We start from the raw sequence: 25,663 nt of genomic DNA, 5'->3' as shown, positions 1-25,663 counted from the left end.
AGTTAGTGAGATAAAGAATGATTTTTGAGATACAACATGGTTTTGAGATAAGGATTGATTTATGAGATACATAATGATTTTCGAGATACAGAATGGCTTTTGAATGGTAAGGAATTGTGATTTCAATTATGGTTTATGTATAATTGATTTTGTTGGAATTACTTAAATGGTTAGTCATGATTTGATAAATTGAATTTTGTGATCAAAGTCATTTATACAAATGATTTACATTATTGGCAACGAATATTTTGAGTTTTGGAATTTGATGAGTATTCAGACTCCCAAATTATTTACTGTAAATTTTGTTAATATATATTGTACTATGTTTTAAATTATAGTTGTGCACCACTGAGTTCACCACTCATCGATAGCTTTGTATGCTGTCGCAGGTAAGAAGAGCATAGAGCAGTAAGTAAATTTCCTTGCAGATATATTCAGATCAGCTCCAGGTATATTATAGGTATACCCATGTACATAGGTTTTGATGTATGCATGTAATAATATGTATGTAAATTATTTGAGCAGTTGTATAGAAACTCTTGTAAAATATTTTGGTATGTAATTAAATGTAAATTATTGTAAATGTAAATTTGAGATTTCATTTACTTGAATAGTTTTGTATTATATTTCTTGTATCTCAGTCTTTGAAAAATCACTGCGGATTTGAATTGAGAAAAATGTTGTGTTGAGAAATATGTTGGAGTTGAGATTTGCAAATACATATTGAAGTGCTTTTTACAGGTTTTCTGAAGAACTGTTTTATCCAAAATACAGAGGGCACTCTGCCAAAATTTTTACAGAAATTCCAAATAATTCAAATGTGTCAATTCTATCACTTCAGTTCAAAAAGGTTTTAACACCTGTAAATAGTGCTCACCACTGTAAAAGAAGTAAGAAAAGTTTTAAAAATCCCTTGTAGTGTATTTAATGGGTTATCAGTAGACGGAGTTGGTAATTCATTAGGTATACTATGGGATCATGTTATGCCTTACAGAGGGGTAGGGTGTGACATCAAATATATGCATCAATATTTCATCAAATACATAACTCCATGGCTGTCCAAAATGGACATCTCAATAACTCTTCAAACTTGAAAATTTTCTTCACAAAACCAACACCCATAACATGAACACAAAGTTTAACAAAGCAATCTTCCAAAATACAAACTTACCTTATGGTTGGAACTTGCCAAACCTTGATTAAACTTCTTGATTTTGGTATCAAGCTCTTCCTTATGATGTGTAGACAATTTTTAATGAAGCTATCTAAGTGATTGGAGTTGAAATGGAGGAATGCGTGAAGCTTGAAGAGAAACGGCCATGGAGGTTTTGGGAGTTTTTCCTTCGCGGCAATGGAGGTTTCTAATGTTGAAGATGACATTTTAGTGGAGCAATCTGCCCACTTATGCTTGTTTTTAATTCATTTTATAATTCTTAGTGGTCCACTTACTTACTTTAAATCATATAATATGTTTAATTTCCACTTATTCCACATTAAACTCTTAATTTTTGTTATTTACTTTAGGTACCACCAAATTAATTTTTCATTTTATTTTCTAAGTGTAATATTATTTATTTTTAATGGACATTTAGGTCAAAAGAAAATTCGGGATGTCGATTGACCATAATGCCCCTGTTCGGGCTGCATTCCCGATTTTTCGGTAACACCGGGTTTTGTCTGTTTTTCGATTTCTCACTTTTCTTTGTACTAATAATTTAATTTTTCTTTAATATTTTTAATGATATTTATACTTCAATTGATGTCTCTTCAAGTCCTAAAAATATTTTCTAGGGTTCTCCGCAGTCCAGGGCTAGTCAACAGTCCACGCCGTGACTTCCCGGTGCGGTCACCCATCGCTAGGGTTCTCGGCTCGCTTAACTTGGTTACATTTCTTTGCTACTATTTTTCCTTTGTTTTTCTTGTATTTTCTTTTCTTGTATTTCATTATTTTATGTCTCCTCACTCATATTGAAGTGTAGTTCTAGGAATCCTAGCTGTCCGGACAACACTGGTCACCGGAGCAGCAGAACGCACTACCGAACTTAGGGGTGTTACAATTCTCCCCCCCTTAAAATAATTTCGTCCACGAAATTTTACCCCATAGCCATCTTACAATAGTCATACGTTTATTTTCTCCTTTTTATACGATCGTATAATCTTCTTTTCCTCAAATTTGAATAAGACTTTTAACAATCTAATACAACGTTTAATTTGTTTGTATAACACTAATCTCCTCTTATTATTGTCCTGTCTAATATTTCGATTTATGTTCCTTCTTGAATGACCCTTGAGGTCATGTTAGAATCATTCATCTAGTCATTGGTCCTCTGACCATTCTGGTCCATAGTCTTCTTCACATTAGTAATATTTCTTTGTTATATATGAATCAACTGTTCAAATCTCTACTTCCATAACTCTTTTTATCTGTCAATATTTTATAACTTACTTTCTTTTGTACCGAACTATAACCTTTCGATATTCTAACTTTTGAGTTTTAGATCCCTAAGTAGGATTTTTAAACTTATTTCTAACAATTAAATTATGTCCTGGCATAACTATACAAAAACAGATGCCGTTGGCAACTATCCTCATTTAGGTGTACTATCAGATAGTACGTAGCTCTACACAATAATCTCAAGTTAGTACTGTAATCCGCAGTTTACAGTATAAACAATCAAGAACATTGCATAGTTACTACAATACATCTCAATAGATCAAACTTTCCTATCCTTTGTCCTTTTCGAATTCACTGATATCCGAACTTATTCTGATTACAATATCCATTAACAATTACTAACAGTAACATCTCTGCCTTCATCTAGAGCAATTCTATTACTGTAACTTACTTTTACGTCCTCTTGCTTTACATTAAATAGGCTCGCCAATTAGCTTTATAATTTATGGTGTGTCAGGAAATACTTTTCGCCGATAAACTCTTCCAAAACTAATTTCATTTATTATCAAAATCCCTATACTAAAGGACTAATCACTAATGTATCAAAATTTATTTCCCTAACCTCCTGTCCTAGCGGACTTGTTACTAGCACCTCAAAGTCCATTTTTGTACATGGAACAGCAATGCAATCAATGATGCTAGCACTCACATAAGAATGGGTAGAACCCGGATCAAATAACACAAACACATCTTGGTTAAAAGTTGAGAAGGTACCAGCCACAACGTCAGATGTCTCGGCCTCTTCCCTCTGTCTCATTGCATAGACTCTGACCGGAGCACTGTCTTGCTCTGAATGTTTTACCGTGCCTTGGCTGCCTGCTGGGCTACCTCTACCCCTGCCTCTACCCCTGCTGGGTGGTTGTGAACTTCTAGTGACAGGGCTCTGAACTGACCCTTCTACAGTAGTAGGAGGTGGTCCAACTCTGAGACTACTGGTGCAGTCCTTGGCAAAGTGTCCTGTGCCTCCACAGTTATAACATGCTCCAATAGCCTTATAGCATATCCCACCATGATATCTTCCACAATTTTCACATTGGCGGGAATGGTAGGAACCTCCGGTACTCTGCTGACCAGATAGAGGAGGTTTTTGTCCTGAATGTCTTCCCCTACCAGATTTCTTGCCACCTCTGCCATGTCCCCCATGGTTCTTCCTCTTCCCAGTATGACCACTGGAACTCTGTTCTATTGACTTTCCCTCTTTATCTGTCTTCTCTGATTTCTTTTTCTCAGGAGCAGCTTCAAACTCGATTCTTTCTAACTCTAGAGCTTGAGAAATAAGTTCAGAGAAGTTAGTGTGTTTGAAGCCTACTACTTGTAATCTGATACTGGGCTTCAAGTCAGTTTCAAACCTCTTGCATCTCTCCCTGCTGGTAGAGAGTAGACTCACTGCATAATGGCTAAGGCGGGAAAATTCCCTTTCATACTTAGCCACTGATCTGCCCCCCTGTTTCAGACTTAGGAACTCTTGCGACACGGTCTACATAAGCATCAGGGACATATTTCTGTCTGAATTCCCTAAGAAAGTCATTCCATGTTAGCACTGCAGGTTCTACCAGACTGTGGGGAATGGTTTTCCACCAGTCATAAGCATCTCCTTGTAACAAAGATACAGAGTATTCAAATCTGAGCTCCTCCGTGCAATGCAATTTCTTGAATACCCTATCCATCCTTTCTAACCACTGTTCAGCTTCTAGAGGATCTACTGTCCCCTTAAACTCTGTAGCCCCATACTTCATCAATTTATCATCTTGCTGGTAGGAGGCGTGGTTGTACCACCGTGTATGTGTATTGGGACTTGAGTAGGTACATTACCGACCATTTGTTGGAACATTGCGACCATCTCTTGAATCGAGCAGAAGCTGCGATGCTGCAGTGGTCTTCTTTGAACCACTAACATTATGTAGGCCTGGGGCATCCCCTTGCACCTCAGCCTCAATAGATTGATCGACTGAACGATCACCCTCTTCCATAGTCAATGCGAGGATTTTAGATCTCCTGAACCAATAACACAAGGAGATTTCCTCCCGTTAGTGCATATTTATAATGTAATGTATTGTATGTATCAAACAATGATATTGAGCAGTTGTACTATGAAAAAAGAATATTCAAATAGCAGGTGAAAACAGAATTTAAAAACTTTGCTCTGATACCACTAAAACATGTCACACCCTACCCCTCTGTAAGGCATAACATGATCCCGTAGTATACCTAATGAATTACCAACTCTGTCTACTGATAACCCATTAAATACACTACAAGAGATTTTAAAAACTTTTCGTACTTCTTTTACAGTGGTGAGCACTATTTACAGGTGTTAAAAACCTTTTTGAATTGAAGTGATAGAACTAACACATTTGAATTATTTGGAGTTTCTGTAAAAATTTTGGTAGAGTGCCATCTGTATTTTGGATAAAACAGTTCTTCAGAAAACCTGTAAAAAGCACTTCAATAGATTTCCAAATCTCAACTCCAACATATTTCTCAACACAACACATTTCTCAACTCAAATCCACAGTGATTTTTCAAAGACTGAGGTAAAAGAAATATAATACAATTTTTACAAGCCAAAATAACTCATAATTATTTTGCAACTTCAATATACAATTTTTATTTACAACTGCTCAAAACCAACAACAATATGTACATACAGTGAACATATTTACATTACAAAATACAAAATATTGGTATACTCATTATACCCGGTAGTCTCTCGCTAGAGGTACTAGCAGCCTAGTCTCACCTTTGTCTGTCATCTACTGCGGCGACAATAAAGCTATCGCTGAGACAATGTCTCAGTGGTGCACAACATTAACCAAATACAATTTAAATCACAATTCATAAATCATATAAATAGTGGATACTTAAAACCATAGTTAATTTCAAGACAATAATTGTCAACCAGAATTTAAACTCCATTTCTCAATATCACAATAAATTTCAGTAAGTCAGATCATGGTTGAATTAAAAAGACAGTATATGTCAATAAGAGTTTAAATTCATTTCACAATCTCACAATAAATCTCAATAATCAAAACATAGTTAAATTCGAAAGACAGTAAATGTCAATAAGAATTTAAACTTCATTTCAAAAATTATCAAATCGCATAATAACACAATTTAGTCAAATAAGTTAAGAATACAGTGTTGCCAATTCATTCACAACTTAAGCCATGACACAAATTTTCGATCAATGCCGCGTTGTACACCACGACAAAGCAATCACAATCCCACTAATCGAAATCAATGAGGAAGGGAGCTAACTATATAATGAGTACTCATCCGATCACCTCAACTGGTAAACCAGAGAGGGAGAAAAGTAAACGATCACGACTCCATAAATGGAGAAGGAAAATAAACGATCACAACCCCATAAAAGGAGAAGGAATGATATGATATTGTCATGCTAAGTGTGAACACAAAATCAATTCCAAACATTTTATTCAAATGATTCGTGAGAATCCAATAAATTTCCAAAGTTATAATTTCATTCACAAAATGGCAACACAATTCATAATTATCTTTAATTTCCACAAAAACCATTTACAGTGCTTTTCAATCAATAGTATCCATCAAATCATTTACAATGCTTTTCAAGCAATAAATATCCATTCAAACACATTTCCACAATTTAAAACAATAATGTACAAATAGTCATAATTCATTTCAATTGAAAAATTCAAAAGAAATACTATTGTGCACAAACACAATTTAAATCAATAACATACAATTAATCATATGAAATCTTATTCAGAGTAAAATCAGTTGAAAACTAGTTGTGCACAAACCTCTGATAAGCATCTCTGATGCGGACTCAGTGTTTCCTTCCCTTTTCCTGAGTCATTGGTAACTGAGAAACACAATTTGAAGTATTTCAGTACTAAATTAAATTGTCTCTAACGATAATATTTGATAATTAATTCACTGAAGGCTATTATTTGCTCAATCACCTAATATACCGACCCTCGATGCGTTTTAGGTAAATTAGGTTTTAGTGTCATTAATATGTCACATTCGATAGGGTTTTAGGGTTGATACGTTTTACCAAACTCATTTCCTTGTTTAGTGCATTTTCTTGCAATTTGCTGGGTTCCGGGATACTAGTTTGACCTAGCCGGACGACCTATTTTCCTCAGTTTTCGGGTTTCGGTCAAAACTATAAACTTGTAGATCTATGTCTTATGGAACGCGGGGCAAAATTTTAGGTCAATCCGAGTTAAGTAGACCAAGTTATGGTCATTATACTATTGCTGGTCAAATGGCATCAAATTAGGTTAATTTTAGGTCAATTTGGTCAACTTTGGTTCGGCCAGTTTTTGGACCCGAACTTGTACAAGCTTTTTGACTTACTTCTGGTCATTTCTGGGCTTTTGTGTCTTCATAAGACTTGTAGGTATGGGTCTTAAATATTCATGGTTAAAATTTCAGGTCAATTGGACCTGTTTTGAGTGAGTTATGGCCTATAAACTAACTGCTGCCCAAATGGTCAGTTTTTAGGCCTCATTTGCACTTAATCCGAATTGGTCATTTTTCATGTCACCTTGCAAGCAGAATTTTGGTATGCTTTCTCAATGAAAGTTGGCACATTTTTTGCCTAGTTTCACCTCCAATTGGTCTCATACTAATTGAGGTTACACATTTAATGTTATAGGCTAAAATGCATACTGCCTTAATCACATTGCTTAAACATACATCAATTACACCCTTAACTTACTATATGTTCACTTCCCTTACCAATTCTGTTTTGGTACATTACCAAAACCATATTCCACTTCACTTTAATATCACTTTGGGCAGATTACAATTATCCTTAATACACCAATTAAAACTCAAATTTACAAAGTCTAAGTACAATCACATATACACCTAAACATTACTCATTCTTACATACACTTTACACAATCCATCTATATACATATCCATCAATCCTTAATGTCAATATTCTGCCAATACCTTTATGAACACATACATTTATCCAAGAGTCCCAAGGCTGCCAAAAATGTTCCTCAATACCAAAGTATCATACAATTCATCAATTTCCATCCCAAGTGCAAAATTCACCATATACATATGGAATAATTTACTAGGACATTAAATCACCATAACCAACATAATTTCTCATCAAATATATGCACAAATATTTCATCAAATACATAACTCCATGGCTGTCCAAAATGGACATCTCAATAACTCTTCAAACTTGAAAATTTTCTTCACAAAACCAACACCCATAACATGAACACAAAGTTTAACAAAGCAATCTTCCAAAATAAAAACTTACCTTATGGTTGGAACTTGCCAAACCTTGATTAAACTTCTTGATTTTGGTATCAAGCTCTTTCTTATGATGTGTAGACAATTTTTAATGAAGCTATCTAAGTGATTGGAGTTGAAATGGAGGAGTGCATGAAGCTTGAAGAGAAACGGCCATGGAGGTTTTAGGAGTTTTTCCTTCACGGAAATGGAGGTTTCTAATGTTGAAGATGACATTTTAGTGGAGCAATCTGCCCACTTCTGCTTGTTTTTAATTCATTTTATAATTCTTAGTGGTCCACTTACTTACTTTAAATCATATAATATGTTTAATTTCCACTTATTCCACATTAAACTCTTAATTTTTGTTATTTACTTTAGGTACCACCAAATTAATTTTTCATTTTATTTTCTAAGTGTAATATTATTTATTTTTAATGGACATTTAGGTCAAAAGACAATTCGGGATGTCGATTGACCATAATGCCCCTGTTCGGGCTGCATTCCCGATTTTTCGGTAACACCGGGTTTTGTCTGTTTTTCGATTTCTCACTTTTCTTTGTACTAATAATTTAATTTTTCTTTAATATTTCTAATGATATTTATACTTCAATTGATGTCTCTTTAAGTCCTAAAAATATTTTCCAGGGTTCCTCGCAGTCCAGGGCTAGTCAACGGTCCACGCCGTGACTTCCCGGTGCGGTCACCCATCGCTAGGGTTCTCGGCTCGCTTAACTTGGTTACATTTCTTTGCTACTATTTTTCCTTTGTTTTTCTTGTATTTTCTTTTCTTGTATTTCATTATTTTATGTCTCCTCACTCATAATGAAGTGTAGTTCTAGGCATCCTAGCTGTCTGGACAACACTGGTCACCGGAGCAGCAGAACGCACTACCGAACTTAGGGGTGTTACAGATTAACTCAAATGGAAGATATAGTAAGTTAATGTCCAAGTATGTGCATGTTAGTGCTTGAATTAAGGGTTTGAAATGGGACCTTGATGCTTTGGCAAACTGCCATGTTTGGCAGCTTATAATATCATGAATTTGTGTGTGTGAATACGAAGTTTATTAATGAAATATGATAGTATTAATGTAACGGCCCGGCCCACTAGTGATATTGTCCGTTCTGGGCCAAAGCCCTCACGGTTTTAAAACGCATCACTAGGGGTTACGAACTGCCAACTTATAAACCCAGCATCTCTCCCGTGTTTTGCCGATGTGGGATTTGCCTAGGGTGTTACAATCTACCCCCCTTATGGGACCCAACGTCCTCACTAAGATTTGCCCCACCATCGCTCAAGGTTGGACACGGAGTGGCTCTGATACCATAAATGTAACGGCCCAGCCCACTAGTGATATTGTCCACTCTAGGCCGAAGCCCTCACGGTTTTAAAACGCGTCACTAGGGGTTACAAACCGCCAACTTATAAACCTAGCATCTCTCCCATGTTTTTTCGATGTGGGATTTGCCTAGGGTGTTACAGTTAAATTGTGGGCAGCATGTGTAATTGATATTGAGGTATGAGTATATGGAAGTGTATGTGTAATATTGATATTGAGATATGTTGAATTTTGGTGGAAGTGAATGTTAAACTTGAATGGTGTATTGTGTGCATCGAGCACTTGAGTGTTCTGCCCAATATGCTTGCTGGAATTGTGTTTAGTATTTGTAGAAGTGCTATGAATGAATAATGAAGTCATGAGGAGGAGAAGGAATGCCAATTTCGAAGTGTAATTGTCTTGTGCAGGTTGTGTGTTGTTGGTAGTACCTAAATTAGGTCATAAGGGCCAAACTGTGAACCCAATTGGTATGAGGCCAATGGGGGATGAAACTAGAGGCCAATGGAGGGTGAAACTAGACACAAAATAGGCCAACTTTCATGTAGAAATGTTGCCAAAATTCTGCCTAGAAACTGACCTTAAAAATGACCAAATCCGGAATGGCAACCTTGCAACCCAGATTTTTGACCATATGAACAGTAATCATTAGGATGTCCATAACTCACTCAAAATAGGTCCAATTGACCTGAAATTTTTACCATGGATAGCTTAGACATAGAGCTATAATTCTTATGAAGATACCAAAGCCTAGAAATGGCCAGAACCAAGTCAAATAGCTTGTACAAGTTCGGGTACCAAAACTGCCAGAACTAAAAGTGACCTAAAATTGACCAAATTTTACACTAAAGGTGCAATCTGTCCAGCTTTAGTAAATTGACCATATCTTGGCCTATACAACTCAGAATGACCTAAAATTTCGCTCCGAGTGCAATAAGACATAGAGCTACAATTTTGCTTCTTTGACCATAAGCTAAAAACTAAGAGAAATAGGACTTTAAGCTAGACCAATCTAACACACAAAAATTGAGAACTTGACATTTACATATAATGATACTTGAAATAATTTGGCAATGAATGCCAACTTGTAAAAATGATAAATTGCACTATATTGGTAGCATATTGAAATGCAAAATGTGACATATTGGTAATATTAAACCTAATTCACCTAGAGTACATCAAGGGTCTACATTATAGGTTGACTAAGGAAAACAATAGAATTAAATAAATTAATTATGGAACCTTATGATTAGAAACAATTTAACTAAGTACTGAAATACTTTAAATTATGTGTTTCAGTTGAAAAGGATATTTGTAACACCCCTAAGTTCGGTAGTGCGTTCTGCCGCTCCAGTGACCAGTGTTGTCCGGACAGCTAGGATGCCTAGAACCACACTTCAATGAGAGTGAGGAGACATAAAATAATGAAATAAAAGAAAAGAAAGTACAAGAAAAACAAAGGAAAAATGATTGCAAAGAAATGTGATCAAGTTAAGCAGTAGGAAACCTAACGATGGGTGACCTTTGGGAAGTCACGGCGTGGACCGTTGATTACTGGCTGCGGGAACCTGGAAAACATTTTTGGGACATAAATAGACCCTTGTTGAAGAATAAATATCATTAGAAATTTCAAAGAAAAATTAAATAATTAGTACAAAGAAAAGTGAGAAATCGAAAAACAGACAAAATATGGTGTTACCGAAAAATCGGGAAAGCCACCCGAACAGGGGCATTATGGTCATTTGACATCCCGAAGTGTCTTTTGACCTAAATGTCCATTAAAAATAAATAATATTACACTTAGAAAATAAAATGAAAAATTAGTTTAGTGGTACCTAATGCAAATAACCAAAAGTGGAGTGAAAATTGTGTAATTAGCACTTTAAGCTTATAATATGATTTAAATGTGGTGAGTGGACCACTAGGGAATTAATTAAGGACTAAAGGGGCAGGTGTACACCCATTATACAATCTGCCATTTCATCTTCAAGCTTGGGAATTGCCATGGCCGTATGAATTTCTCCAAAAACCTCCATGGCCGCAAATTGAAAAAGCTCCATTAACCACCTTCATTTCACCTCCAATCACCTAAGTGGCTTCATTAAAAATGGTCTACACATCACAAGGAAGATATGGATACCAAATTTGAGAAGTTTGGTGAGGGTTTAGCAAGTTACAATCAAAGGTAAGTTTACATTTTTGAGAATTCCTTTGTTAAGTTTTGTGTGCATGTTATGGGTGTTGGTTTGGTGAAGGAAAATTTTGAGTTTGAAGAGTTATTGTTGTTTTCATTTTGGACAGCCATGAGTCACGTTTTTTATGAGATAGTTGTGCATATAATTGATGAGAAATAATGTTGATCATGGTAAATTAATAACCTAGTGAATTATTTCATGTTTATATGGTGATTTATGCACTTGGATGGGAATTGGTAACTTGGACAGCACTTTGATGTTGAAGGACAAATTTGGGCAGCCTTGGGGACACTTGAATAAATGTGTATATTCATGGGAGTGTTGGCAGAATTGTGGCATTAAGGAATGAAGGATATGTGTATGAAATTATTGTGTAAAGTGTATGTGAGAATTAGTGGTGTTTAGGTGTGTATGTAATGGTATTGAGATATTGTAAATGTGAATTATATTTGGTGTGTTGAGGGTAATGGTAATCTGCCCAAAATAATGTTAATGTAAAGTAGATTATACTGTGGTTAATGCACCAAAACAGATTGGTAGGAAGTGAACCAAATTGCAAGGTATATGTGTGTTTGAAGTGGGGTGTGAAATGCATATTGAGGGCAGTGTACATTTTAGCCCATAACCTGAAATGTGTAACCTCAATTGGTATGAGACCAATTTCAGGTGAAACTAGGCACAAAATGTGCCAACTTTCATTGAGAAACCATACCAAAATTCTGCTTGCAAGTTGATGTGAAAAATGACCAATTCGGATTAGGTACACTTGAGACCTAAAAACTGACCATTTGGGCAGCAGTGAGTATTTAGGCCATAACTCACTCAAACCAGGTCCAATTGACCTGAAATTTTAACCATGAATAGTTAAGACCCATACCTACAAGTCTTATGAAGACACCAAAACCCAGAAATGACCATAAGCAAGTCAAAAAACTTGCACAAGTTCGGGTCCAAAAACTGGCCGAACCAGAATTGACCAATTTGACCTAAAATTGACCTAAAATGGTACCACTTGACCAGCAATAGTGTAATGACCATAACTTGGTCTACTTAACTCGGATTGACCTGAAATTTTGCACCGCGTGCAATAAGACCTAGATCTACAAGTTTGTAGTTTCGACCGAGACCCGAAAACCGAGGGAACTAGATCGTCCGGTTAGGTCAAACCAGTGTTCCGGAATCCAGCAATTTGCATTAAAATGCACTAAGCAAGGAAGTGACTTTGGTAAAACATACCAAATCTAAAACCTTATCGAATGTGACATATTAACGACACTAAAACCTAATTTACCTAAAACGCAATGAGGGTCGGTATATTAGGTGACTTAGTGAATAATTGAGTTCAGTGCATTATTTACCAAACCCCATCGATAGAGACAGTTTAATTTGGTACTGAAACACTTCAAATTGTGTTTCTCAGTTAACAAGGACTCAGCAAAAGGGAAAGAAATACTGAGTCAAGACCAGGAGACAAATATCAGAGGTTTGTGCACAACAACTGTTTCTTTTGAATTATTTTCAATGGAAATAAATATTGACTATTTGCATATCATTGTTTTAAATTGTGGAAATGTGTTTGGTGGACACTTATTGATTGAAAAACATTGTGAATGGTTTGAAACTGTGAAAAATTGTTTGAATGGTATTTGATGGATACTTATTGATTGAAAAGCAATGTAAATGGTTTTGTGGAAATTGAAGTGAATTACAATTGTGTTGCCATTTTGTGAATGAAATTATAACTTTGGAAATTTATTGGATTCTTATGGATCATTTGAATAAAATGTTTGGAATTGTTTTGACTCACAATTGGCATGACACTGATAATATGTTCCTCCTCCATTAATGGGGTGAGTGTGATTATTCCTCCCTCTTTGACTTATCGATGCAGGGTGAGTATGATTATGTTCCTCCCTCTTGACTTCCAGTCTGAGGTGAGTGTGGATGAGTACTCATTAGATAGCTAGCTTCCTCCCTCATTGATTTCGATTATTGGGGTGAGTATGTCTTGTCGTGGTGTACAACACGGCATATATGGAAAAATTTGTGTCATGACCTAAATTGTGTTATTGATTGGCAACATTGTATTGTTCAATTATTTGATCGAATTGTGTTATTGATTTGCAAAACGATATTATTCAATTATTTGATCGAATTGTGTTATTGATTTGCAAAACGATATTATTCAATTATTTGATCGAATTGTGTTATTGATTTGCAAAACGATATTATTCAATTATTTGATCGAATTGTGTTATTGATTTGCAAAACTATATTATTGATTATTTGATCAATTGTGTTATTGATTTGCAAAAAGGTATTATTCAGTTATTTGATCAAATTGTGCATGAATTGGCAATACGGTATTCTTAAACTATTTGACTAAATTGTGTTATTATGAATTTTGATAATTTGTGAATTGGAGTTTAAATTCCTTATGACATTCATTGTCTTGAATTTAACTATGGTTTTAAGTATCCACTATTGATATGATTTATGAATTATGATTTAAAATTTGTATTTGGTTAATGTTGTGCACCACTGAGACATTGTCTCGTGATAGCTTTATTCTTTGTCGCGGTAGACAGACAGATAGAGGCGTGAGACTAATTGCTAGTACCGCCAGCGAGAGATTTTTGGGTATAGTGAGTATACCGCATTTTGTATTTTCTAATGTAATGTATATTCACTGTATGTATATTTTGTTTTTGGTTTTGAGCAGTTGCAAATTCAAATTGTACCTTGAAGTTGTAAATTAATTATGAGCTATTTGACTTGTAAAAACTGTATTATATTTCCTTATCTCAGACTTTGAAAAATTTCTACTGATTTGACTTGAGAAATGTGTTGTGTTGATAAAAATGTTGGAGTTGAGATTTGAAAATATATTGAAGTGCTTTTACAGTTTTCTCAAGAACTGCTTTGTCCAAAATACAAATGGCACCTTGCCAAAATTTTCTGAATACTCCAAATAAATCAAATGAGTTAGTTGTTTCACTTGATTCACCAAAGTCTTTCACACACTGTAAATAGTGCTCACCACCGTAAAAGAAGTAAGAAAAGTTTTAAAATCCCTTGTAGTGTATTTAATGGATTATCGATGAGCGGAGTTGGTAATTCATTAGGTATACTACGGGATCATGTTATGCCTTACAGAGGGTAGGGTGTGACATGTTTTAGTGGTATCAGAGCAAAGTTTTTAAATTCTGTTTACACTTGTTAATTGACTATTCTTTCATCACAGTACAACTGCTAAAAATCATTTTTTGATACAAACAGAACATTACATTATAAATATGCAAGAACGTGAGGAAATCTCCTTGTATAATTGTACAGAGGTCTAAAATCCTCGAATTGACTATGGAAGAGGGTGATCGTTGATCGATCAATCGATAGAGGTGAGGTGCAAGGGATGCCCCATGCCTACATAATGTCGATGGTTTAGTAGCACCACCCTGCATCTGCGATTCTGCTCGGTTGCTCGTGACGCTGCAATGTTCCAACAAATGGATGGTAATGTGCCTACTCAAGCCCCAATACAGACTGCAGTGGTACAACCACAGTCTTCTGCTAGACAATATGACAAATTGATGAAGTATGGGGCTACAGAGTTTGAGGGGACAGTAGATCCTCTAGAAGCTGAACAATGGTTAGAGAGGATGGATAGGGTATTCAAGAAACTGCATTGCACAGAGGAGCTCAGATTTGAGTACTCAGTATCTTTGCTACAGGGAGATGCTTATGATTGGTGGAAAACCATTCCCCACGATGCAGTAGAACCTCTGATGCTAACATGGAATGACTTCCTCAGGGAATTCAGGCAAAAATATGTCCCTGATGCTTATGTAGACCAGAAGCTGCAAGAATTCCTAAGTCTAAAATAGGGGGGCAGATCAGTGGCTGAGTATGAAAGGGAATTCTCCCGCCTAAGCCATTATGCAGTAAGTCTACTTTCTACCAGCAGGGAGAGATGTAAGACGTTTGAAACCGGCTTGAAGCCTAGTATCAGATTACAAGTGGTCGGATTCAAACATAACAACTTCTCTGAACTTATTTCTCAAGCACTAGAATTAGAAAGAATTGAATCTGAAGTGGCCCCTGAGAAAAAGAAATCAGAGAGGGCAGAAAAAGAGGGAAAGTCAGCAGAACAGAGTTCTAGTGGTCCTACTGGAAAGAGGAAAAACTTTGGGGGATACGACAGAGATAGTAAGAAGTCCGGTAGAGATGGATCTTTTGGACAGAAACCACCTCGATCCGATCAGCAAACTCAACAGAAACCCAGAAATGCGCTGTCAGATCGACTTTGTGAAACTTGTGGTAAACCACATAGTGGGCTATGTTATAGAGCCGTAGGAGCATGCTTTAACTATGGAGAGATTGGCCATTTTGCTAGGGATTGTGTAAATCCAAGTCGTTCTGGATCATTTACTACACCAAAGGGATCAACCCAAGTTTCTACCCCAAAGAGTTCACCATCAGTTAGTAGAGGCAAAGGTAGAGGTAGGGGTAGTACACCTAGAAGTCAGACTACTGTGAATCAGCCAAAACAGGGTAATGCTTCAACTAGAGTATACGCTATACGACAGAAAAGAGACTGAGACTTTTGACATCATTGCTGGTACTTTCTCAATTAGCAACTAAGATATATATATGTATTGTTTGACCTGGAGTTTGCATACTTTTATGTTAGTGTTAGAACTACATGTTCTGTTGTTATTCCTTACAGGGGAATAAATTTTGATGCATTAGTGATTAGTCCTTGAGATAAGGATTGTGATAATAAGTGAAATTACTTTTGAAAGAGTTTATCGGCGAAAAGTATTTGCTGACACACCATAAAATTATAAGCTAATTGGCGAGCCTACTTAATGTAAGGCAAGAGGACGTAAAAGTAAGATGCAATAATGGAATTGCTCTAGATGAGGCCAAGGAGGTTACTGTTAGAAATTGCTAATGGATATTGTAATCAAAATAAGATTCGAATATCAGTGAATTCGAAATGGATAAAAGATAGGAAAGTTTGATCTATTGGGATGTATCGTAGTAACTATGCAATGTTCTTGATGTTTATACTGTAAGCTGCAGATTACAGTACTAACTTGAGATTATTGTGTAGAGCTACGTACTAACCGATAGTACACCTAGATGAGAATAGTTGCCAACGGCATCTGTTTTGGCATAGTTATGCCAGGACAGAATTTAATTGTTAGAAATAAGTTTGAAAATCCTACTTAGGGATCTAAAACTCAAAAGTAAAAATATCGAAAGGTTATAGTTCAGTACAAAAGGAAGTAAGTTATAGAATATTGACAGATAAAAAGAGTTATGAAAGTAGAGAATTGAACAGTTGATTCATATATAACAAAGAAGTATTGCGAATGTGAGGAAAACTATGGATTAGAATGGTCAAAGGACCAATGACTGAGGAATGATTCTAACATGACCTCAAGGGTCATTCAAGAAGGAACATGAACCGAAATATTAGACAGCACAATAGTAAGAGGAGATTGGTGTTATACAAACAAATTAAACATTGTATTAGATTGTTAAAAGTCTTACGATCATATAGAAAGGAGAAAATAAACGTATGACTATTGTAAGATGATTACTGGGTAAAATTTCGTGGACGAAATTTATTTAAGGGGGGGAGAATTGTAACACCCCTAAGTTCGTAGTGCGTTCTGTGCTCCAGTGACCGGTGTTGTCCTGGACAGCTAGGATGCCTAGAACCACACTTCAATGAGTGAGGAGACATAAAATAATGAAATAAAAGAAAAGAAAGTACAAGAAAAACAAAGGAAAAATGATTGCAAAGAAATGTGATCAAGTTAAGCAGTAGGAAACCTAACGATGGGTGATCGACTTTGGGAAGTCACGGCGTGGACCGTTGGATTACTGGCGAGGAACCTCGAAAACATTTTTGGGACATAAATAGACCCTTGTTGAAGAATAAATATCATTAGAAATATCAAAGAAAAATTAAATAATTAGTACAAATAAAAGTGAGAAAACGAAAATCTGACAAAATACGATTATTCAGAAAAATCGGAAAGCCACCCGAGCAGGGCATTATGGTCATTTGACATCCCGAAGTGTCTTTTGACCTAAATGTCCATTAAAAATAAATAATATTACACTTAGAAAATAAAATGAAAAATTAGTTTAGTGGTACCTAATGCAAATAACCAAAAGTGGAGTGAAAATTGTGTAATTAGCACTTTAAGCTTATAATATGATTTAAATGTGGTGAGTGGACCACTAGGGAATTAATTAAGGACTAAAGGGGCAGGTGTACACCCATTATACAATCTGCCATTTCATCTTCAAGCTTGGGACTTGCCATGGCGTATGAATTTCTCCAAAAACCTCCATGGCATAAATTGAAAAAGCTCCATTAACCACCTTCATTTCACCTCCAATCACCTAAGTGGCTTCATTAAAAATGGTCTACACATCACAAGGAAGATATGGATACCAAATTTGAGAAGTTTGGTGAGGGTTTAGCAAGTTACAATCAAAGGTAAGTTTACATTTTTGAGAATTCCTTTGTTAAGTTTTGTGTGCATGTTATGGGTGTTGGTTTGGTGAAGGAAAATTTTGAGTTTGAAGAGTTATTGTTGTTTTCATTTTGGACAGCCATGAGTCACGTTTTTTATGAGATAGTTGTGCATATAATTGATGAGAAATAATGTTGATCATGGTAAATTAATAACCTAGTGAATTATTTCATGTTTATATGGTGATTTATGCACTTGGATGGGAATTGGTAACTTGGACAGCACTTTGATGTTGAAGGACAAATTTGGGCAGCCTTGGGGACACTTGAATAAATGTGTATATTCATGGGAGTGTTGGCAGAATTGTGGCATTAAGGAATGAAGGATATGTGTATGAAATTATTGTGTAAAGTGTATGTGAGAATTAGTGGTGTTTAGGTGTGTATGTAATGGTATTGAGATATTGTAAATGTGAATTATATTTGGTGTGTTGAGGGTAATGGTAATCTGCCCAAAATAATGTTAATGTAAAGTAGATTATACTGTGGTTAATGCACCAAAACAGATTGGTAGGGAAGTGAACCAAATTGCAAGGTATATGTGTGTTTGAAGTGGGGTGTGAAATGCATATTGAGGGCAGTGTACATTTTAGCCCATAACCTGAAATGTGTAACCTCAATTGGTATGAGACCAATTTCAGGTGAAACTAGGCACAAAATGTGCCAACTTTCATTGAGAAACCATACCAAAATTCTGCTTGCAAGTTGATGTGAAAAATGACCAATTCGGATTAGGTACACTTGAGACCTAAAAACTGACCATTTGGGCAGCAGTGAGTATTTAGGCCATAACTCACTCAAACCAGGTCCAATTGACCTGAAATTTTAACCATGAATAGTTAAGACCCATACCTACAAGTCTTATGAAGACACCAAAACCCAGAAATGACCATAAGCAAGTCAAAAAACTTGCACAAGTTCGGGTCCAAAAACTGGCCGAACCAGAATTGACCAATTTGACCTAAAATTGACCTAAAATGGTACCACTTGACCAGCAATAGTGTAATGACCATAACTTGGTCTACTTAACTCGGATTGACCTGAAATTTTGCACCGCGTGCAATAAGACCTAGATCTACAAGTTTGTAGTTTCGACCGAGACCCGAAAACCGAGGGAACTAGATCGTCCGGTTAGGTCAAACCAGTGTTCGGAATCCAAAGAATTTGCATTAAAATGCACTAAGCAAGGAAGTGACTTTGGTAAAACATACCAAATCTAAAACCTTATCGAATGTGACATATTAACGACACTAAAACCTAATTTACCTAAAACGCAATGAGGGTCGGTATATTAGGTGACTTAGTGAATAATTGAGTTCAATCCATTAATAACCAAACCCCATCGATAGAGAAAGTTAAATTTGGTATCTGAAACACTTCAAATTGTGTTTCTCGATTAACAAGGACTCAAAGAAAAGGGAAAGAAATCTTGAGTCAAGACCAGAGACAAATATCGAGGTTTGTGCACAACAAGCTGTTTCTTTTGAATTATTTTCAATGGAAATAAATATTGACTATTTGCATATCATTGTTTTAAATTGTGGAAATGTGTTTGGTGGACACTTATTGATTGAAAAACATTGTGAATGGTTTGAAACTGTGAAAAATTGTTTGAATGGTATTTGATGGATACTTATTGATTGAAAAGCACGTAAATGGTTTTGTGGAAATTGAAGTGAATTACGAATTGTGTTGCCATTTTGTGAATGAAATTATAACTTTGGAAATTTATTGGATTCTTATGGATCATTTGAATAAAATGTTTGGAATTGTTTTGACTCACAATTGGCATGACACTGATAATATGTTCCTCCTCCATTAATGGGGTGAGTGTGATTATTCCTCCCTCTTTGACTTATCAGTCTGGGGTGAGTATGATTATGTTCCTCCCTCTTTGACTTATCAGTCTGAGGTGAGTGTGGATGAGTACTCATTAGATAGCTAGCTTCCTCCCTCATTGATTTCGATTATTGGGGTGAGTATGTCTTGTCGTGGTGTACAACACGGCATATATGGAAAAATTTGTGTCATGACCTAAATTGTGTTATTGATTGGCAACATTGTATTGTTCAATTATTTGATCGAATTGTGTTATTGATTTGCAAAACGATATTATTCAATTATTTGATCGAATTGTGTTACGATATTATTCAATTATTTGATCGAATTGTGTTATTGATTTGCAAAACGATATTATTCAATTATTTGATCGAATTGTGTTATTGATTTGCAAAACGATATTATTCAGTTATTTGATCAATTGTGTTATTGATTTGCAAAAAGGTATTATTCAGTTATTTGATCAAATTGTGCATGAATTGGCAATACGGTATTCTTAAACTATTTGACTAAATTGTGTTATTATGAATTTTGATAATTTGTGAATTGGAGTTTAAATTCCTTATGACATTCATTGTCTTGAATTTAACTATGGTTTTAAGTATCCACTATTGATATGATTTATGAATTATGATTTAAAATTTGTATTTGGTTAATGTTGTGCACTGCTGAGACATTGTCTCGTGATAGCTTTATTCTTGTCGCAGTAGACAGACAGATAGGCGTGAGACTAGGTCGCTAGTACCGCCAATGAGAGATTTTTGGGTATAGTGAGTATACCGCATTTTGTATTTTCTAATGTAATGTATATTCATTGTATGTATATTTTGTTTTTGGTTTTGAGCAGTTGCAAATTCAAATTGTACCTTGAAGTTGTAAATTAATTATGAGCTATTTGACTTGTAAAAACTGTATTATATTTCCTTATCTCAGACTTTGAAAAATTTCTACGGATTTGACTTGAGAAATGTGTTGTGTTGATAAAAATGTTGGAGTTGAGATTTGAAAATATATTGAAGTGCTTTCTGAGTTTTCAAGAAGCTGTTTTGTCCAAAATACAAATGGCACCTTGCCAAAATTTTTACAGATACTCCAAATAAATCAAATGAGTTAGTTGTTTCACTTCAGTTCACCAAAGTCTTTCACACCTGTAAATAGTGCTCACCACTGTAAAAGAAGTAAGAAAAGTTTTTAAAATCCCTTGTAGTGTATTTAATGGATTATCAGTAGATGGAGTTGGTAATTCATTAGGTATACTACGGGATCATGTTATGCCTTACAGAGGGGTAGGGTGTGACAATATTGAAGAGCATATGGAACATTGAGTCAAAGCCAAGAGGCGACTCATCCGAGATTTGTGCACAATAAACTTATTTAAGTATTTCTTATTGAAATTTGATTTAGTATGTAATATGAATAGTTTTTAATTATTTTGGCTTTAGGAATTTTAGTTGGAAATTATTGTGTTGCATACTTTATAAATGGAAATTTTGAGATAAAATATGATTTGTGGTTTGTATGAAATATTTAAATATGGTGATTTGGAATTGTTTTGATTCACACTTGGCATGACAATATTACTATGTTCCTCCTCCATTTATGGGGTGAGTATGACTATATTCCTCCCTCTTTGACTTGTTAGTCTGAGGTGAGTATGGATGAGTTATTATTAGCTAGCTAGCCACCTCCCTCATTGATTTCGATTAGTGAGATGAGTATGCCTTGTCGTGGTGTACAACACGGTATGTTCAGAAAAGTTATGTTATGACCTAAGTTGTGTTATTGATTAGCAACACTGTGTTATTCAATTGTTTGATCAAATTTTTGTTATGTGAGCTTTGAAAAATTGTGAATTGGTTGAATTGTAAATTGTCAATGAAAGTTTTATATACCGCATTTTAAATTGTTATTATGCACCACTGAGTAAATTTTACTCAGCAATAGCTTTTTCATTGCTGTCGCAGGTAGACAAACGGACAGAGCAGCAGAGTAGGCTTGATGAGCACTCCTAGGATGCCAAGAAACACAACATCTAAATATTGGAACCAAGATCTTTAATCATCCAAACAAGGCAGAATTTCAGATTGAAAACCCAAGTGTCAATACACAAATAGTAACAAGCTAAAGCATATTGATCATCAAAATAAGACTAGCAAGGGGTTCATGCTGCTAGAATCCAAGTTCTTTCAAGAAACATGGAAGAAACATAGAAGAAACTCAAGCTACAAAGAATGGAGTTCTCTCCTAATACTCACACTTAAACTAGAAAAATGAAGGCCGCCTACAATCTGAATATCTTGGGTTATATATAGCATCTCTAAAACCCTAAAAGTGTGCCAAAACCTAAAAGTGTGCCAACAGGGCTAAAAAGACAAAACACAACGGCTTCTCAATCACATGGGGCGTTTCCATCGGGGGGGGGGGACCATTTGGGACCACTTGCTTTATGGCAGCCCTTTATGTAGTGGGGACCATAAGTTGGCAGCAACACTTTAGGTGGTAGCGACCTTTTTAATGTAGTGGGGACCAACAAAGGTATCGACACATGGCAAATCCAAATAAGCATAAGAAGCTCCTCCAATCCACTTGGCCAATGGTCTTGTGCCAAGTCATCTTGATGTGGCGAAGTCACGATGTGGCGCCACTTGTCAAGTCTCCCATGCCAACTTGTGTGAGAATGATCCATTTAGATTCCAACAATATGCAAGAAAGTCCAACATGGCAATTTTGATCCCCTTGTGCTCACAATGCTCCAACACCAATGCTTGCAGCTCTCTAGCTCGCTCTGGTGATGGGTCCTCTAAATAATGGCATAGGCACTGGTGCTTCTTCATCATCCTCCTCCTTTGAAAGAATTCGTCCTCGAATTTGGTCTGCATCAATGCAAGGGGAAAGATCGGTAATGTTAAAAGAATTGCTAACACCATACTCACCAGGTAAATCAATCTTGTATGCATTGTTGTTGATCCTTTCTAGCACTTTGAATGGACCATCACACCTTGGTAATTTCGACTTTCTTAGGTTTGGAAACCGCTCTTTCCTTAAATGCACCCAAACAAAGTCACTGGTTCAAACACAAGAGGCTTTCGGCCTTTATTAGCATGAGTAGCATATTGTGCATTTTTCTTTTCAATTTGTAACCTAGCTTGCTCATGCAATTTCCTAACCAAATCTTTCTTTTACCATCAAGACTATTAATATGATCAATGTAAAGGCAACAAGTCTAATGGTGTCAATGGATTAAAACCATACACAATGAAATGGTGAAAATCCGGTGAAGAATGCACTACTCTGTTATAAGCAAACTCAACAAAAGGAATGCAATCTTCCCAAGATTTCAAATTTTGTTTAACCATCACACGCAATAAAGTAGTTAAGCTTCTATTCACTATACATTTGTCCATCGATGCAGGGATGACAAGTAGTTGAGAACAACGATTTAGTACCTAACTTACCCCACAACACCCTCCAAAAGTGACTTAGGAACTTAACATCTCTATCACTTACTATAGTCCTAGGTATACCATGTAACCTGACTATCTCCTTAAAGAACAAATTGGCTATGTATATGGCATCATCTGTTTTATGACACGGTATGAAGTGTGCCATCTTAGAAAATCTATCAACAACCACAAATATAGAATCATGACCTCTCCTAGACCTAGGCAAACCCAAAATAAAATCCATAGAAATATCAGTCCAAGGTTCCTTAGGAACAGGCAAGGGTGTGTAAAGACCATTTGGCATTACTCTAGACTTTGCTTTCTTACATTCAACACACCTAGAACACATTTGATCAACATCTTTCCTCATATGTGGCCAAAAGAAGTGTTCTTGCAATATGTTTAAAGTCTTAGCAACACCAAAATGTCCCATCAAACCACCACTATGTGACTCCAAAACAAGCAAGTCTCGCATAGAGCATTTAGGCACACACAATTTATTCTCCTTAAACAAGTATCCATCATGCCTATAAAATTTCTGAAATGCACTTTTCTCACAAGCAGCATATACATTACAAAAATCTACATCATCAGTATACAATTTTTTCATGAACTCAAAACCAAGCAATTTAGCATCAAGTGTGGACAAAAGTGCATGTCTCCTAGAAAGTGCATCAGCTACAACATTCTCTTTTCCTTGCTTGTATTTAATCACATATGGAAATGACTCCAAAAATTCAATCCACTTAGCATGCCTTCTACTCAACTTATTTTGACTCTTAATATGCTTCCATGATTCATGATCTGAATGTATGACAAACTCTTTAGGCCACAAATAATGTTGCCAAGTTTCCAAGGCCCTAACTAATGCATACATCTCCTTATCATAAATAGAGTAATTCAAGGCGACTCCATGCAATTTCTCACTAAAATATTCTTTTGGTAGTTTCTATTGCATGAGAACCGCACCAATTCCTACACCACTTGCGTCACATTCAATCTCAAAAGTCTTATCAAAATCTGCAAACTCAACAAGGGTGCAGAACACAATCTATCTTTAAGTTCAGAAAATGCATGTTCATGTTTCTTTTCCACTCAAATGCAACATTCTTTTCACCAATTCATTCAAAGGAGCAATTGTACTAAAATTAGGCACAAATCGCCTATAGAAACTAGCCAATCCATGGAAACTCCTAACCTCGGACACATTCTTAGGAATTGGCCAATCTCTAATGGCTTTGATTTTCTCTTCATCAACCTTTACACCTTTACTACTTACAACAAAACCAAGAAAAAAAACCTTATCCAATCAAAATGAACAATTTTTCGCATTCGCATACAATTTCTCATTTCTCAACACTTCAAAATCAAGTCTCAAGTGATGCAAATGCTCATCTATATTCTCTTTGTAAATCAAAATGTCATCAAAATACACAACAACAAATTTTCCAATGAAATTCCTCAACACATGATTCATCAAACGCATAAAAGTGCTAGGAGCATTTGTGAGCCCAAATGGCATCACCATCCATTCATACAACCCATATTTAGTTTTGAAAGCGTTTTCCACTCATCACCAATTTTCATTCTTATTTGGTGGTAACCACTTTTCAAATCTATCTTAGAAAACACACTTGCACCATGCAACTCATCAAGCATATCATCAAGGCGAGGATTGGGTGTCTATACTTTCTGATGATTTTATTGATGGCTCTGCAATCCACACACATGCGATAACTCCCATCCTTCTTAGGCACTAGCAACACAGTCTGACACATGGGCTCATGCTCTCCCTAACATAGCCCTTCTCCATAAGCTCCTCCACTTGCCTTTGTAACTCCTTTGTTTCTTTAGGATTTGTTACGTATCTTTGGTCTATTCGGTATTTGTGCTCCAGGTACTAAGTCAATCTGGTGCTCAATCCCTCGATAGGTGGCACTCTGGTGGCAACTCATCAGGAAGACATCTTCATATTCTGTATAAGAGACAAAGCATCACTAGGCAAATGTGAATCAAGGTCAAGAACACATAAATTAACCTCCTTGTACATAAGTACACAAAGAGGTCTTCACGAATGTAAAGCCTCTCTAACTTCTCTTTCCTTCACATACAAACTCATTCTTTTCTCTCCACTCTTCTTTTGCCCCGAGCTTTCCTTTTTCTCATTTGTTCTCATTTTCTTTTCTTTTGTTTCTCTTTTCTCTTTCTTTTCACTCTCATCTAGCTCGGCCTCTCTAAGTTTTTCTCTCCAAGTTTCTTTCTTTTCTTCAATGGATCTAAGAATCCTCATTTGATCTTCATGCACTTGACACAGGGTCATAGGAAGCAATGAGTATGTTCGACCTTCCTTAGTGACCGTGTACTGTTCTTCCTACCATCATGCACAACAATTCTATCATAACTTGCCATGGACGGCCCAACAAAAGATGCGTAGCAACCATAGGTACAACATCACAAAGTACCTCATCATTATACTTGCCAATGGTGAATGGCACAACCACCTGTTTTGTAACCCTCAACTTCCCACAATCATTCAACCATTGCAAGCCATATGGTTTTGGATGTGTGGTAGTAGGCAAACCCAAC

The sequence above is a fragment of the Hevea brasiliensis genome, chromosome 7 (genome assembly GCF_030052815.1).
Source record: "Hevea brasiliensis isolate MT/VB/25A 57/8 chromosome 7, ASM3005281v1, whole genome shotgun sequence".
Lineage (NCBI taxonomy): Eukaryota > Viridiplantae > Streptophyta > Magnoliopsida > Malpighiales > Euphorbiaceae > Hevea > Hevea brasiliensis.
Note: the sequence above shows the minus strand (reverse complement) of the source record.